Source organism: Canis lupus, chromosome 10 (assembly GCF_048164855.1).
Source record: "Canis lupus baileyi chromosome 10, mCanLup2.hap1, whole genome shotgun sequence".
In the NCBI taxonomy this organism is placed as follows: domain Eukaryota; kingdom Metazoa; phylum Chordata; class Mammalia; order Carnivora; family Canidae; genus Canis; species Canis lupus.
The window spans coordinates 40,895,734-40,912,730 of NC_132847.1; the positions used below are offsets into that span (position 1 = coordinate 40,895,734).

The 16,997-nt window shown below is 39.9% G+C and overlaps 1 long non-coding RNA gene and 1 other non-coding gene across 3 annotated transcripts in view; both read left to right on the top strand.

Annotated features, from left to right (window-relative positions):
* The window catches only part of LOC140641507 (uncharacterized), a 210,235-nt gene that overhangs the window by 8,443 nt on the left and 184,795 nt on the right, over positions 1–16,997 (top strand). The window contains exons 3-4 of one of the 2 annotated variants that reach the window (XR_012038022.1): positions 6,634–6,721; positions 8,375–8,555. This is a non-coding gene — a long non-coding RNA (uncharacterized lncRNA). The remainder of the gene's footprint in view (positions 1–6,633; positions 6,722–8,374; positions 8,556–16,997) is intronic. The other variant, XR_012038021.1, reaches the window with a different exon arrangement.
* Positions 8,762–8,868, top strand: LOC140642083 (U6 spliceosomal RNA). Its single transcript, XR_012038650.1, has one exon. It is a non-coding gene; the product is annotated as a U6 spliceosomal RNA (small nuclear RNA).

The window sequence follows — 16,997 nt, forward strand, 5'->3', positions numbered from 1 at the left end:
CATTTGTCACATGCCCTACTTTCTTCATGGTGTGAAATCATGAGAATTTCTCCATGTTTTAAACATTTTCAGAAACATCATTTTTAATAACTATTTAATAATTCAGCCTATGCCTGTTCTGTAATTCATTTAACCATTCTGCTTTTGTACATTGATGGTGTTTACATTTTTTAATTGCTGTAGGCACCACCAAAATAATGTCATGCATTAATCTTTGTCTTTGCTCTGATTATTTTCTTGTGGGGTGTGGTGGTTTTTGAAAGTGGGTGAAAGTGTGAATATTTTAAAGACTCTTGATGTGCTGTTAAATAGCTTTCCAGAAATACTGTGCTGTTATAAGATATACCAACAGAGATAGAGTGCCTATCCCATCACACTCTGGCCAGTGTTGAACATACATGTGTAAGTCATTGCTGTTTTTATTAGTGAAAAAAAAAAGTATCTTGCTGCTGTTTTAATTTTCAGTCTAAAGGTTAACATCTTTATTTGCTCAATAAGCATTGCATTTTTTTTTCTCTGAGACTTTTATGTTTCTGTTCCTTTGCACCTCTTTGGTTTTGATATCTATGATTATATGCTCTCTTGTTATTAGTATGACATCTCCTCCTTGTGACTGATAGCTTTTAAGATTAACACTATGTCTATCGCTATACTATCCTTAGACCCCTGAAAAAGCAATGGAGAAAAAAGTTGGCATTAGTAAGCATACAGAAATCATAGTTTTGAATTTAGTAGAAGGCTCAGTATTGCCCACTGTCAGCTTTAACCCAGTAGAGATTTGGTCCCTCCGTAGCAACTTTCTGGGGCTTTACAGGGATAGAGGATAAGAGGTGGCAAAACATTGAGAATAAGCTTCCACCCAGTTCTCACTGGGCAAAAGTAAAGATATGCAAGTTACATATGTTATATATGTAAGAAGATATATAAGCAAATATATAATGTAGGATAGTATGGAAGAAGATACATGCATTTGAAGATATACAAAAAGCCAAGCCATAGATCGGAAAATTGAGCTCAGTAATTCAAATGAAAGCAAATAGTAAACAACATTGAATACCATCTGAAAAATGACACCCTTGAAAATCCTATTTTGAGCTGTGTTTCACTGAACGAAAAGGATAGTTCACGGAGGGAGCTGATATATGATTCCTTTTGGGGCTCTCTCAGTTCCATTAGATATACAGAAAGATTGATGAAAATAATTGCACTCCAAGAGAAACTGGTTAAACGGTTGTGACTTAGAACATGAAATTATTAAAATTACCTAATACAAGAATTACAGCAGTAAGGATTTCATCAACTGCTTTAGGAATCACTGGAACATTTAATAGGAGTATCATGTTTCTACCAGGCAATCGTCTCTACTTCTTCAAGCTACTGAGATTTTCCAATCTAAACATTTTGTCTATCCCAGTGCTGACTCATTGAAAAGACTCTGAATTTCTGATACCATAAGTAGCATGTCCAAGCTGGAATTATATATAAATGCAATAAGTGCTTTCCTGAGTTGTGTACAAATCAAAGTTTTACAAATTTAATAAAGTATTTTTTAACATGGTCATAGATTAGGAAATATATATTGTAAGCATCAACTAAAAGGAAAAATATAGTGTAGTGTTTTGTAAAGCAAAGAGCTATTTTATTCTATTTAAAGATTGATTGATTCATAGAGACAGAGTGTGCATGCAAGTGCGTGCACGCGAGTGGGGGTAAGGGCAGAGGGAAAGAGAAAGAGAAACCCAAGCAGACTCCCTGCTGAACTCAGGGCTTGATCTCGGGAAATCTGAGCCAAAATCAAGAGTGGGACACTCAGCCGACTGAGCCACCCAGGTGCCCCACAAAGAACTATTTTATAAGCAAAGAACCCTCACCGAATTTACTGGCAAACTATGAACTTGCTCCAGTTGTTTCATATTAGGGGGGTTCAGTTCCCTCATCTGTAAAATGATGTGTCTTTACATCATTCTAGATGTATCTCTAAGGTTACTCCCATTCAGTGGTTCTGTGTGCTATTCTGAACACTATTCTAGATTTGAAAAGGAAACAATGAGCAAGTTCTTCTCTCTCCACTTTTTTTAATTTGAAAGTTTTTTGTTGTGGAATCTGTGTTAGCCAAATTGTTTATTGGAAGTGACTAAAATGAAACTCAAATGCTTATGTATGTGTGTGTTTGAGTGTGCATAAAGTTCATGTAAGGAAATTATGAGATGGACAGGATTGGGGCTGGCCATATAGGATGATGGAAATTCTTTAAGGACTCTGTCTCACTTCTCATTCTTTCTACATGTCAACTTTATCCTGCAGGTGGCAGGGGAGGATATGGTTGCCAGTCTCTCTGGGGACATATTCTTATAGCTCTTGGCAAGAAAAGAAAAAGGAACCCAAGAAGAACTATGAATGGACTGACTTACAGGACACAGCTGTCCTGACCCAGCACTGTGGCCAGGTGTATGAGGTGTGATGAATCGCTTGGCCAGCATGGGCAGTGGGTACTCCCTCAATGATAAGGAACAACAGTTCTTCACTGGGAGGGGGATATGTTATTAGTGGAAGGAGGGCAGAGGTCTAGGTAGACACAAATAATGGATGTTCATATGATAATCATGATTTCCTGTGGATGTTGATGAAGATATTTTTATGTGTAGAGAACTTTAGAATTTATAAAACACTTTCACATATACCATGTCTGTTGGTTCTTACAGAAATCCCATGAAATTTTTGGTTACTATTTCCATTTTACAGGTGAGAAAACAAGCTCAGAGTCCAGCTAGCATGTGTTGTAGAAGTGATCAAGCACTTAATTAAGATTTAATATAATTTAAAAGTAGTCTTCCAAACTTTAAGTGGGTGTTTTGCATTGTCACCCTGTAGACAAATGTGGTTCCATTATGTTTTAATATTTCTGATAAATTTTTATATGATAAAATAGTATTTCCTTTTAAAGTTCATTCCTGGGGCACCTGAGTGACACAGTTGGTTGAGTGTCTGACTTTTGGTTTTGGCTCAGGTCATGATCTCAGAGTCATGGGATCGAGCCCCATGTCGGCCTTGGCGCTCAGTGCAGAGTCTGCTTGAGATTCTCTTTCCCTCTCTCTCTGCCCCTCCCCCTCTGCTCTCTCTCTCTCTCTCAAATAAATAAATCTTTAAAGTTCATTCCTAAGCAGGTGCAAATGCTTTAAAGATGTACTTATAGCCTTCCTTTCATTCCCTTTGCCCAAATTTGCTATTTTTCCTCCTACATTCCCCCAGTGTCTTGATCTTTCTTGCTCGTTGACAAAACCTAAAGTGACTAAGGAGCACACATCAAGCAGCCCAATTTTGTCTTCTATATCATTCAATGCCTCCAGCTGTGAGTATGTAATATGACCATCTTTGTTTAGAGTGATTCAGTCTTGGGGGCACCAGTTTTATGTGTGAGCTTTTTACTTTTGATTCTTGTGGTGTTACATTAAATATACCACTTGTTTGTAGGCTTAAGGCATATCCTGGAAGAGTAGAAATGAGGAAGACTTGTCTTTAGATAAATTATGGTTCTAATGTGAGTTACCACTTTCTAATGTCTGAGCTTAGAGGTGTCAGGGAAACCGACTGTCTCTGAGTGATACAGAGTAGGAAATTCATTCTGGGTAGAGAACCTGCTACTCCTGGGTCTGGTGGTCCTGGCATCTGCCTCACTGTCATCCTTACCATATGTCTGTGGAGATCCTGGATGATTTCCACACCTACATCAGTAATTATTCCACACCTTTAGTTTCTTTCCACATTTTCCTTCACTCTCTCTGAGCCACTGACTCTTAAGGTTGTACTGTAGACATTACATTCACAAGTATGTGTTTCAAAATCTCTGTTTGAAGCATTCTTCTCTCTACCCATTACCTCTTAATCCTTTCTCCTCAGTTACTCTGGTATTCCACTGGGTCCTCATCCCACTGGGGTTCTAATCTTTTGTCCTACTATGTTTTCTCTTTCCCTTACATACTTCATGTTCTCACTTCTCTTCTCACATAGCTTAGAGTCTAGAGACCACCATTATGACTACTCCCATATAAGCCTCTTTAAGTCCCAAACCTCTTTTCTTCTCTCATCATTGCCTTGAAAAATCCCTACTCAGTTTAAACCTATCTTTTATTCTGTGCCTGCACTCAAGCCAAACACTGAAGAGAGAGAGAGAGAGAGAGAAAGAGAGACAGAGAGATAGCAGGATAGAAGCTGTAGCCATATTATAATCTAGACTCAGAAGTTGCATCACCTCTGTATTCTATTAAAAGTCAGTAAAAGGGTGCCTGAGTGGCTCACCAGATTAAGCATCTGACTCTTAGTCTCAGCTCAGGTCTTTATCTCAGGGGCATGCCCTGAGTTCAAGTCCTGCATTGGGCTAGGAATGGAGCCTGCTTTAAAAAAAATTAAAAAAAAAAATAAGTCAGTAAATCCAGTCAAGGGTATGGATACCAGGAGGAGAGACTCATGGGGGGCCATCTTAGAGGCTGCCTAACATATCTAGTTGCCAGTGACCCATTTCTCACCAATGCCAACAGGCATTTCTGTCCTCTGCTCACTTAACTTCTCAGTGGCATTTGATACAGCTGATTACCTCTTCCATAAGACATTGAGTCTCTAGGTTTCTGAAACAGCCTATTGGTTGGATTTTCCTTATCAATTTCTTCTCTACTGAACTCTAAATATTAGAATGCTTTGAAGACTATGCTCTTGGCCTTGTTATCTTGAGATATACATTCTTAGGTGATCTCATTCTACCCCATAGCTTTTAATACCATCTAGGTGCTGATAAGACTCAAATCTGCGGTGCTCCAGTGCCTTCCTGAATAGCTCTAGAATCATATATCAAACTGCTTACTCTACATTTATTTCCACTTAGATACCTGATAAGCATCTCAAACTTCACATATCTGAAGAACTATTGATTTCTCCCAACTCTACCCTCCTCCCCCATCTTCTTCTACCCCAATATCCCCCACTGCTCAAGTAAACACCATGGATTTCAGCTGATGCTTGACCTTGATGATAGTTGATGCAACGGTCAGAGAACAGGGGTACTGATTCTGTTCAAGTTTTAGAGATTTGTGGAGCATGAGCTTTGGAAAGACACAGAACATTACTATAATCATAGTAAACATATAAATACTGCTGTTTATAATACTACTACTTGGATACTTGGCATTATTTTAGATGGATTAAATGTATTTACTCATAATTCAGTCCTTCCAACAATTATAAAAATAGGTATTATTATTATTCTCATTTTGTAGATGAGGAAACTGAGACTCATAGTTTTCAGATTGTATTTCATTAAGGTCTCACTTTTGGTAGGAGTTAGGATTAAGTTCAACTGCAAGTGACAGTAGTGGCTAAAACATGTGGTAAACTTTATTTTCCTCCCACAGGCCACATGAGGCTGGTATGGTGGCTTCATATTCATCAGACTCTGTGGCTCATGTTGCTCTCTATCCTCCGCATAAGGTTTCCATCTGATAATCTAAGGTAGTTGCCCTAGCATGTGTTTTCATGGTCACCTATCTGCCAACAGAAAAAAAAAAAATAGGAAGAGGGGAGAGAAATTCCTTCTCTTAAGGATACTTCTTGGAAATTATTCCATTGTCTTAGTCCATCAGGCTTCTATAGCAACTTAACCATAAACAAGGTGGTTTATAAACAACAGAAGTTTATTTCTCATGGTTCAGGGGACTGGGAAGACTATGATCAAGGTGCCAGCAAATTTGTGTCTGATGAGAGCTCTCTCCCTGGTTCATAAACAGCTGTGCCTTCCTGGTTCATTGATAGCTGTGTCCTTACATGGCAGAAGAGGTAAGAGAGCTCTCTGGGGTCTCTTTTATAGGGGCACCAATCCCATTCAGGAGGGTGCCTTGGTGAACTCCCAAAGGCCCCACCTCCTAATACACTTGTGGGTTGGGATTTTAACGTATGAATTTCAAGAGGACACAGTCTATAGCACTACTTCTACTTGCAATCATTGGCTAGAACTTAATCTTCAAAGCCTTGCACAGCTGCAAAGGAGATTGGAAATGTAGTCTGCCACAATAAGGATGCAAACCCAGGGTCTGTGTGGCTCCTGAGGTCATATTCTGTCATCCCACACTGCCTCTGAGTACCTTAGCAGCTGAAGTTTCCAGAGACAGCTTTACCATATAACCTGTGGCTTGCAACCTATGTGCCTCTTTAACTCAGCCTCTGTCACTTACGCTACTGGTGAGGGCTTATTTTCTCAGCTTCTTGTTTCCTCAGCATTTTGAGTGCCTTTTCATTTAAGTAAGCTAGCTCTGTGCTCAGCATGGGGCTTGAACTCACGGCCCTGAGATCAAGAGTTGCATGCTCTACTGACTGAGCCAGCCAGCCACCCCTTGAATACTTTTATATACTCATTCCATATGTTATAATTACTTGTTTTCAGTTTTCATGAATCAAATATTGGCTAATTGGTAATGTTTATTACACGAATAACTGACTTAATGGACAACACAATTTTGTTTATGTATCTCCAGCACATTGGCCTTTTACAGATATTTAACAGATACATGTTTATGGAATGGATGGATGGATGGATGGATGGATGGAAAATCAACAGCTTTTCTAACTCAACATTTTTTCTTATTTTAGATAAGCACAGTCTACATTCCCAGTTTTGCCTTTCCCTTCAGTGCTGGGAGAAGAGAGAAGAGAAAAGAAAACAGGAAAAGGAGACAAGGTATTTTTATATCAGTTCTCTCATCCGCGAGTTCCTTCTCTCACTTTAGTGTGGATGCCACAATTATGAATTTTTCTATTCAAGTAGGCCTTGATAACACCTCCTGGGAAATGTCTTGAGGGTGCCACATTCAAGACCAAATGGCCAATGTAATAGTGTTTCAGAATTTAGGAATTGGGGAAGTTACAGCTAATTTTGTTCAGTGAAAGCATACATACTTCTCTTTGTGACATCTTCAGTGAAAACCTACATAAAATGTTATATTTCAAAGCCCTAAAGATGAAATAAATTTTTTAAAATCCCCTATGAGGTAGTACTGGTAAATTCACAGCTATTTTAACCCCGTGAAGTACACATCATCACATTCCTCATGAAAAACTCCAGCAAGAGCCCCTGGCATGGTTTGAATATAAACATGTAGCAACTAAATGACTTTATCAAGCTACAATCCCCTGTGCTCAGCATTTAGAGGAAATCAGCAGCTTAACCAGGTTTTTTTTTTTTTTTTTTTTTTTTTTTTTGCTGAGCAACGGGGGGCCAAAAATAAAACACTATTACATCAAACTGCAGACAAACAAAAATCTGACTAAGTTCGCTATCTTCTCAGGGCATTTCTGTACCTAATGAGCACAGCTGAGCCCAAAGGCATCAAGAGGTTTCTCACCATTAGGCAATGGGGTGGAAGATTATCTAATATTCCTGGGTGGGCATCCTCAGTTCTTTTGGGTAAAATAGGGGGAAGATCAAAAGAGGATGCAAACATTTTTTAATCAATGAAAGAGAGAATGGATACATTCCTCTGACCTTTTCAATTGCAGAGAAGATATATTATCTGCATTAATTAGCATGTTGAAAAATTCCTTCTGGATTGCTGAGTGCCTTCCTATGAGTAGTGGGAAATATGTTTGTAATACGGCATACAGCAATCTGTCATAAAGAGCTAATTTTTTTGGACATCCTCTCTGAGTATGCATGAAATGTGAAGCAGCTTAGCGAGTTATGTTGCATTAGTCTTTCTAATTGGTGAAAAAGGTTAACATGTGTCTAACAACATTAGTGCACAGCGCTTGGGTTTTGAAATGCCAGTTTGCTTAAGATACTGAGTGTTGTTGAACAGAAATTCTTCGGGAGGTAATATAAATCATCATCTCTAGTATAGTTCTTACTTGTTGAACACTAAACAAATGATTTCATTTAATTCTTGGAGGGAAATACAACTAGTATCATCATCATTGAACAGATAGCAAAAATGGAGGATTGAAAAGATTAAGTAATTTGCCCCTAAAACACAAAGAAGGTAAAGTCAGGATTTAAACCCAGGTCAGTCTGACTCCCAGAGCCAATACCCTTTACCACACTTCAGTATTCCCTCAGGTTTTGTCCTTACTGGGCACCATTGTGAGGGTTACTTAGCTTTACTCTGCCTCCATTTCCTTGTCTGCGAATTAGAGAATAGTTTTGTGTTATTGGGATTGTGAGGATTGAATTATGTACTGGCTATAAAACATTCAGTAAAATGCCTTATTACACATACCATGCTATTATTATTCTTTTAAATTATCACATTCAAGGGTTGGGAAGAATCTAATTATCACCTGCTTTTCTCATTTGGTGAGGAGGAGGAATAACTGAGTAAATGTTATTTATTGCCAGCAGAGCTCACATTCATGGTCCTAGAATGCTGGAACTTGGAAGACTCCACATTAAGCCTTCTTTGCAGTAACTGGTGAGGAAACACTGAGACCCAAAGAGCCAAGTCATCCTTGGGGTCATAGACTGGGAGAACTATGCCCTTGGTGAAACTATTTTCAAAACTACGAATGAGCCTCTCCATGTGAGTACAATGAACTCTTAGCTTGTATTTTATTGTCTCAATGTGCCATCAACAATTAGTTATCAATCAAGTATATGCTATGTCTAACATTTTTTCCTGTTTATAAATGTGAAAAATGAAATTTTTACTTTCTGAAAACTTAAAACTCCATAGCCTATGAAAGCTTACACTTTTTTTCTGAAGTATATTAAAAGAAGCATAGTACAGTGCTCACTTCGGCAGCACATAGACTAAAATTGGAACAATATAGAGAAGATTAGCATGGCCCCTGTACAAGGATGACACACAGATTTGTGAAGCATTCTATATTTAAAAACTAAATAAAAAATAAAAGAAGCATAGTACAGAATACTTTTAAAAACCAATTTGAGAGAACAAATCCAGAGCAATCACAATTTTGTTTTGATATATATATTATTTAAAGCTGTGTTTTATAAAGGTATTCATTTTTATCCTGCAAGTCCTATAAATAGCTGTTAAAAACAAGAATTCTTGGGGCACCTGGGTGGCTCAGTCAGTTAAGTGTCTGACTCTTGGCTTTAGCTCAGGTCATGATCTCAGGGTCACGGGATCAAGTGCTCCATGTCATGGATTCTGCTTGAGATTCTCTCCCTCTCCCTCTGCCTCCCCCCTATTCATGTGTGGGCTCTTTCTCTTTCTCTCAAATAAATAAATAAATCTTTGAACAAAAACAAGAATTCTCAGTTAAAATGAGTAACAAATACACATCCTCATTATATTTGATTTCTAAGCATTGGTCACAAATGGAAAGGGCCTGAGATTTGAGTCTATTATGTTCTCAACACTTTAAAACATTCTCATTTAATCGTCACCAAGCCTATGAGGCAAATATTGTGCCCATTTTAAAATGAGACAATGGAGGCTCAGAGATGTTCAGTAGTTAACTTACTGAACATCACAGAACTTCAAGGGGTAAAGCTGAGATTTTAACCTGATCATTTATGATTCCTGAAGCTCAAGGTTTTCCCATTATTCTAGTTTGCTTTGAACAAAATGTATTCGAGATTTATTTTTACCATATACGTTATTTCCCATCCCCCTTTTCATTTTACCGATTGTATCAGTTGCAGGCCAGGCAGGGAAAGAGGAACTGTGTATTTTAGAAATCATGACTTCAGTTGAGGAGTTAGAGCTTACGTGACTATAGGGAGTTGCAACAGGAAAGCCTGGGCAGGGGGTGGTCCCAGGGTCAGAGAACAATATCTAGGCACTTTCTCTGAAGCACTGCTATACACAGTAAGTCAGAGCTTGTGGGAGAATCTCCAATACTTTGTATGTCTGGCTGCCAGCATGAGATTGCAAAGAAGAACCTTGTAGGAGGGTCTGTGGAAGCTTCCACCCCCACATCTGCAGCCAGGTATGTGGTGTTCATTTTACCTACAACTTGGGGTGTGTATAATGCATGCTTATGGGATAAGGCACAGAGTCAATGGTTGACAAACAATCTCTGGTGTTGGTCTTGTCAGCCTCATCCCAAGCCTTCCCCCCCTTTTCTTCAGCATTTCAAATTGTATTTGTCTGGTAGTATGTGTGTGAGAATCCAGTTGGATAAAGAATAGGACAGTGCCGAGGACTGTGCCAGGCACAAAATAGATGGTCAGTGATCACTCTTCTTCTGGGCCATCAAAGCAGAACCAACTTGAGCTTGAATTGAAGCAGAGGATGAATTTATCCCAGGTTGGCTTTAGGAAGCTCAGAGAATGTTGAGGAGGGCTAGATCAGCTGGAAGGCACATGGACAGGAACAGTACCAACCACCCATGAGTCTGTCCCAGAAGCGGCCCTGTCGCAGCATTATCTAGGCACACATATCAGAACCGGCAAAGTTGATGCTGGCCCTGGATTCCAGAGTTACCCCCACCGTTGTACCCAGGAACAGAGGCCTCTGTTATGAGCCACCACAGGAAATGTGTTTCATGCTCCTGTATTCTCACCCTGTTCTCTTCTAAATCAAATCTCACATGGGCATGTCTGACCAGCAGGGCCTAGACCACACACCATGCCCTTACTGCAAGGGAGGCTGGAAAAGCAAGGGAGAGAAAGGGGTAATTTGTCTAAGACTGATTCTCTCTGCAGGTTTCCTTCTAGGACACGAGTTCCTCCCCTGGAAGCTTGCTGGAAACTGGCTATAGGCCAGTGGCTTAAAGCAGTCAGTTCTGGCTACCTATGAGGCTCAGATCCTACACTGATTCTACCAGAGGAAGGGCTGGTCCTTCTGGAGTCTTAAATGCTGCTTGGTTGCTGGGGTTCAAGCAATAGTTTATCATTCATACAACTACAACTGTGAGCATTGGTCCCCAGCTTTCACCGTATATCAGAGAAAGGCCTGATGTTCCCCAAAGCCATGACAGATGAGGGTAGGGATGGAGCCTGCTTTCTGCCATGCCCTATGACTATGGTCCCAGATGCCTAGTTACCCAATGAGACGGGCCAGTGCTTCTCTAATCACGTAGCTCATAAGCCCCATAGCCCAAGATTAAGGTCACTCTCTGAGATTTTGCTGTATGGCCTTGTTAAATCTCTGTGCAATGCTTTAGAACTGCTAAAAAAACAAACTGAGGAATATTAAACATGTTTGAGAGGTTATTTGAGCAAAAATCGATTTGACTTGGGTAGTGCCAGATTGTAAGTGGTTAGGAGCACTCTGTCCACAGGAGCCAGAGGGAAAACTTAATGGAGAAAGTGTGGAAATTATTTAGTTGGCTACAGCTTAAAGCCTACTTGACTGTTTGTGATTGGCTGTCTTTAGTATTTTGATTTCATAACTTTGAGGCATTTGTAAAAGTAAGGTTTAGATTTGGATTTGCTTATATTGGCTGCTGGGCATTAGAGTCACTCCACTCTAACAGCCCCTTTGTTTAATGCATTTAACAGAATGCAGTGGCTAAAGGGACCGGTGTGTCTGCTGCTGTTTCTATTTTTGTGAGGTTCTTTCACTTTTTCGGTCAGTTAGTCCCCATGTGCGTATTGAGTGGAATTGTCCCATTTTGCACAACTGCAAATGTCTGGTTTCCACCTTTGGGTGGGTGGGACTTTCAATGTGTAAAATCACCCAAATACAGGAAAGGTGTTCAGAGATGTTGGGTGGCCACAAAGCTTGAGGTACCTATTACCCGAATAAATGCCAATTCCTAATTAATTCTCCTTCCCTCTTCCTTACTGGTGTATTCCTGGTGGTGAACCATTACTGTAAGAGACTAGATTTTGACATGAGGCATACCCAGTGCAGGCTCTGGTCGCAGTTCTGCTACTGCTAAAACCAACAAGGCCTTGGGCAGTTACCAGGATCTCAGGACTCTCTGTTCCCTATTTGTGAAATAAAGCACATCAGGAAGGCATCTCTCAAAGGGTGGTTGTTACAATTAAATCAAAGTATGCAAAATCTTACCAATATGTCAAGCACACAATAAACATATGAAAAATGCCAGCAATTCTTAAGAGAAGACTTCAAGGAAAGTTCTTTTCTGCTCTTGACTCTTAAGGGCTCAACCTCATGATAGTTCATTCTGTTCTTGGGCCAACACTACCCCAAAACTAAGTTCCAGTGGCGATTCTGGGAAAGCTCTTCACCAAAGGGAGGACAGGGAGGAGAGAAGAGACTGGAAAAATATATAAGGCTCATGCCAGTTCACTCCTATTTATCGTAGGTAGACAATAAGCTACCTCAATTTGAAAATCCAAAAGTGCAAGGCAGTGTGGTCCCGGGCAAAAATGGGCTTGAGGCGGGTGGTCTCAATCCACTGTTGAATTCTAGCATTACTTTTTACTACCTATGGGACCTTGGGTACTGGCACTTAAGATCTACTCATTTATTTTTTCAGCCACTCAGTTGACAAATGCTTATTGATCATCTACTGTGTGCCAGACTATGACTGGTGTGAACAATACAAAAAATTCTGTAAGGGAGACAGATGTGATGGCAAATACTCTTGAGTCACTGTGAATGGTGTGACAATAGAGGTTCTTACAAGCTAGAGCAACGGCATGTAACAGAGGACTCTTGTCTTCCTGAGTGCAGCAATAGCTCAGGGAAGGCTGTACAGAGTAGGCAACATTACAGCTGGATTTTAAAAACTGAGTAGACATCTTCAAGGCAGACAGTGGGGAAAGGACATTTCCAGACAAGGAGAAAAGACTTTCCCCTTACAACAGATTAATCCTGACCTTAGAGAAATCAGAGGGCCTAGATAATCAATAATCAGATATTTTTTAGTGGATAAAGCCTTTAACAATGAAAAACTCCTTATCAGCAACAGCAGTGACAGCAACAAAAACAGCTCTGGTGGTCCTCTGGTTAAGTGTCAGTTCATAGGATCTGGCCTGGGCGGAACAGGTGCTCTGTCTATTAAATAAAGGCTCACTCTGGAAAAGGATATTTATTGGGTCACTTGCCTTGGTCCCTGGATCTGTCAACCTCCTGTTGTAAATATCATAATATCAATCAACTTTGTACTGGTGAGCAGGGTCTCTAGAAAAGGCTAGAATTCTAAAATAGGACAAGAGTGTAATGTAAGGTAATCACTACATTACAATTAAGTCAGAAGGGAAGGAGGAACAGAAATGGGCTTTGTGAATTAGCATTTATGAGATGTATGAGTATGGTTATAGGTATAACATATCCGATACAGAAAACCAATATAGCTTTATTTCCACCCTACGTCATAGTCTCTTACAGTCTTTTGCCTCCATGGCTAAACCTTAAGGCTCACTAGTTTAGGAGGAGAGAGAACAAATCCTACCTAGGAAAAAGAGTCATTGAGTCTCAAAGTTTATAGCAAGCCTTGTAAATAAGACATTTTCTTAATAAAAGAATCTCTTTCATAGATACAGAGAATGGAACAGTGGTCTTAGAGGGGAGGGCATTTGGGGGTTAGGCAAAATGGGTGAAGAGGTCAAGAGGTACAAACTTTCAATTATAAAATAAATAAGTCATGGGGATGTAATATAAAGCATGGTGACTGTACTCAATAATATTGTAGCATGTTCTTAAAAGTCGCCAAGAGAATGAAATCTAAAATTTCTCATAACAAGAAAATTTTTTTTTCTGTAACTTTCTGTGGTAATGGTTGGTAACTAACATTACTATGGTGACCATTTCTCAGTGTATACAAATACTGAATTATGTTATACAGCTGAAACTAATAAAATGTTACATGTCAATTATACCTCAATTAAAATTGGAATATTATACATAAAGTTTCAGACACCTGGTTTACTTATGATATGCTTATTTACACAGAAAAATATAAGTATTTATTAAATAAACTTAGATGTTTGTTCTTTTTTGCAAAATAAATAATAAATACAAACAGAGCAGTTTCTAAATTTCTTTAACTCCCATTTGACAGCTTGAGTGTCAAGCCTCCTGAGACTTGACTATGCTTAGAGAGTATCTTAGTCAGTTTGGGCTATTATCACAGAATACCATAGAATACCATAGACTGAGTGACTTCAGCAAAAAACATTCATTTCTCAGTTCTAGAGGCTGAAGGTCCTGGATCAGGATGCCTTCATTGTCAGCTTCTTGGTAAAGGCCCTCCTTCTGGTTCACAGCCCACTTCCTTCTTACTGTATCCTCACATGGGGGAAAGAGAGAGAGAAAGTGAGCTCTGGTACCTTCATGTCTGTTTAAGGCACTAATGACATCTGACCTCATCTAAACCTAGTTACCTCCCAAAGGCCCCAGTGCATACCATCCCATTGGAGATTAGGGGTTCAACATATGAATCTAGGGGTTCACCACAACAGGGAGGTATTACTCAGGATATGATGGAGAGGAAACAAAATGCCCAGCCCTTCTTGCTCAGGTGTGGTGCAATGGGAGGGAGGCAGAGATCTAGCCAGGCAGAGGCATGTTATGATTCTGTTTTCCCTTCTTGAAGCTGCACTCTGATATGAGACCTCAGAAATATTCAGCCAAATAGGAGAATATTATGGGAGTTAGAGGTGGACTATGATGTGGGTCAGAATATGCTACCTCAAAATATCGTGCCTTGGCATATTGAACATTTTAGGCTGAAGTGACCTGAGAAATGGCAGAAGCAAGGACTCTCAGAGCTCCCACATCTCTGCCCAAGCAAGTCAGTAAACCCTCATGTGAGAGGTGCCCTCCTTGTGCCAGGAGGAAAGGAACAAGCTTGTCTCTGAAGATAAAGGGTAATGAGAAGAATCTGGATGAACAGACCTTGCTAAGTTTCCCCCCAGTTTACTGCCTTTAACTCATACCTGTCCATCCTATCACATCTTCTCATGACTTTCTGCTCTTCAGCAAACCTCATATAAAAATCCTCAGGTTTCACCATTCACTTGGGTCTTCATTTCCTTACAAAGTTCCAGTGTTAAATAAAATTTATATTAAATAAATTTCAGTGCTTTTCTTTTGTTAATCTCTCTTTTGTCAACCAATTTACATGGTTGTAAGGGAGAGGGAGAACCCAGCAGGGTAGTAGGAAAAGGAATGTTTCCTCTCCTACAATGGCCTCTGACCTGGTGCTAGAGGAAAGCTGTAAGCCTAAAGAACTGTCACATGGGACCTCTTCCAGTATGATACAGGAGATGGTGCAATGTGGTAGAAGGTGATAAATGAGTGTGAAGTTGTACCCTGTGAGGTGCTCCGATGCCTTGTATGGCATTCGGGGAGCCCACACGTTCCCTCACATCCTAGTGAGTAGATGCCCATGCTCTGAGAGAGCACCTGAGCTGTACAGAGCCAAAGAAGCCTCTATGCAAAGACTTTGTAACTGAAGGAAGATGGCTGAGACTTCCTTTGTGAGAGGCAGCATGTCATCTCAAAATGTCTACTGGGTCATACCTCAGTGGTCACTGGCCTGGAGGCTAAGCAGAACAGACATGTTACATCAGAGGCCTGCAAGGATCTAGGAACTGAGCTTTTGAAGTGTATCCAAAGACCAGCACAGCATCAGTATCACCTGGGATCTTGTTAGATATGTGGAATCTTGGGTTATCACCCCAGATTCTGTGAACCAGAATCTGTATCATAACAAGGTATATAGAATTTTCATTTCACATTTAAGTTCCAGGAGCCTTGATCAGATATTGTGTGAATCCAAGGGCCCTGCCTCTCCTTTACAACCCACCATGAGATATATACTACCATCACCCTCTACAGCCATGTGTTGTCTTAGGGAAGAGCAAAAGAAGGGGGAGAAAATGTGAAAGACTCCGTGTTATCCAAAGCAGACTCAACTATCTGAAGAGACTCTCTTAAGTTCTTGAATTCAACCAAGTTTCCTGGATTGGACCAAAACTGGCCCCCTAAGATTAAACCAGAGGCGGAAAAATAATGGAACTACATTTTCTTTGATCAGCACCTTTTGAGGGTCATGGTCATTCATTTTTCTTTTATTAGTCATGATTCTTTCTCACGCAGACCAGAAGAATAATACACACATTGTGTGGTTTCTCATTTGCTGTTTCATACCGCTCACTTCTTTTTACAGTCTTTTGTGCATTTAACTTTTTGGACTCCCCTCTAAATTGTTGAATCCGTGGGTGTATGACATGAAATATTTTTGTAAATTTGCACAGCAGGAGACCCAGCTTAAAGCCAGGCCTTTTTTTTTCCCTGCCCTGGGATCCAGTCAAGCCTGGACATGTCTGCACAGCTGGTAGGGAAGACCAGCAGGGCTCTATTTACTTGAGGAACTAAAAATCCTCATAATAGAGAATTCATCTTAAAGGAAAAGACTAGAAGGACAAAAGGAGCACTGAGTTTCATAGTATATATAGCAAGTCTTGAATTAGGCTTTTTTTGTAAAACAGTTTCTGAACTTCTTTAACATTTTATTCAATAGATAACTCAAAACTTTATTTGAGGCCTGGAGCTTTAAGACTTGTTTGAAAAGCTTGTTACATATATATCCTACTCATTCCCCTCCAAGCACACACACCCTGGTCTTACAACACATTTGGTGACGACTTTTCTCATTAATTTATATCATTCCGTATCTTTTATTTTTAGCCATATGCATGTATTATTTTTATGTTAAAAGAAACTGTTACACATACATACACACAAGGTGCCAGGCTTGTGGGTCTCAATTATACTTAGGGGGTACAACTCAGGATATGACAGAGAGAGAATGTAAAGCCCAGCCCTTCTGGCTCTCAGTTGGTTCAAGGACAGTAATATAGGATCAGAGGTGAGGAGTATCACTAAGACTGCCTCTAACTAATTCAAGAATATGAAAGCCCATCAGGCATAAGCTCCTTCAACTTCCTAGTATTTTCTCTATAAACACTTATATTTAGTAGCCATCCTCAGCAACTTTTCTCTTGGCTCAGGGCAGGTGATGTTGCACTTTTTGTGAAATTACCTGCACCCTGGACCCTATCCCTTCCCACCTCTTTAGGGGCTTGGCTGTTGTCGGGGAGAAACAACTTTTCCTTCTCCCCTCTTAGG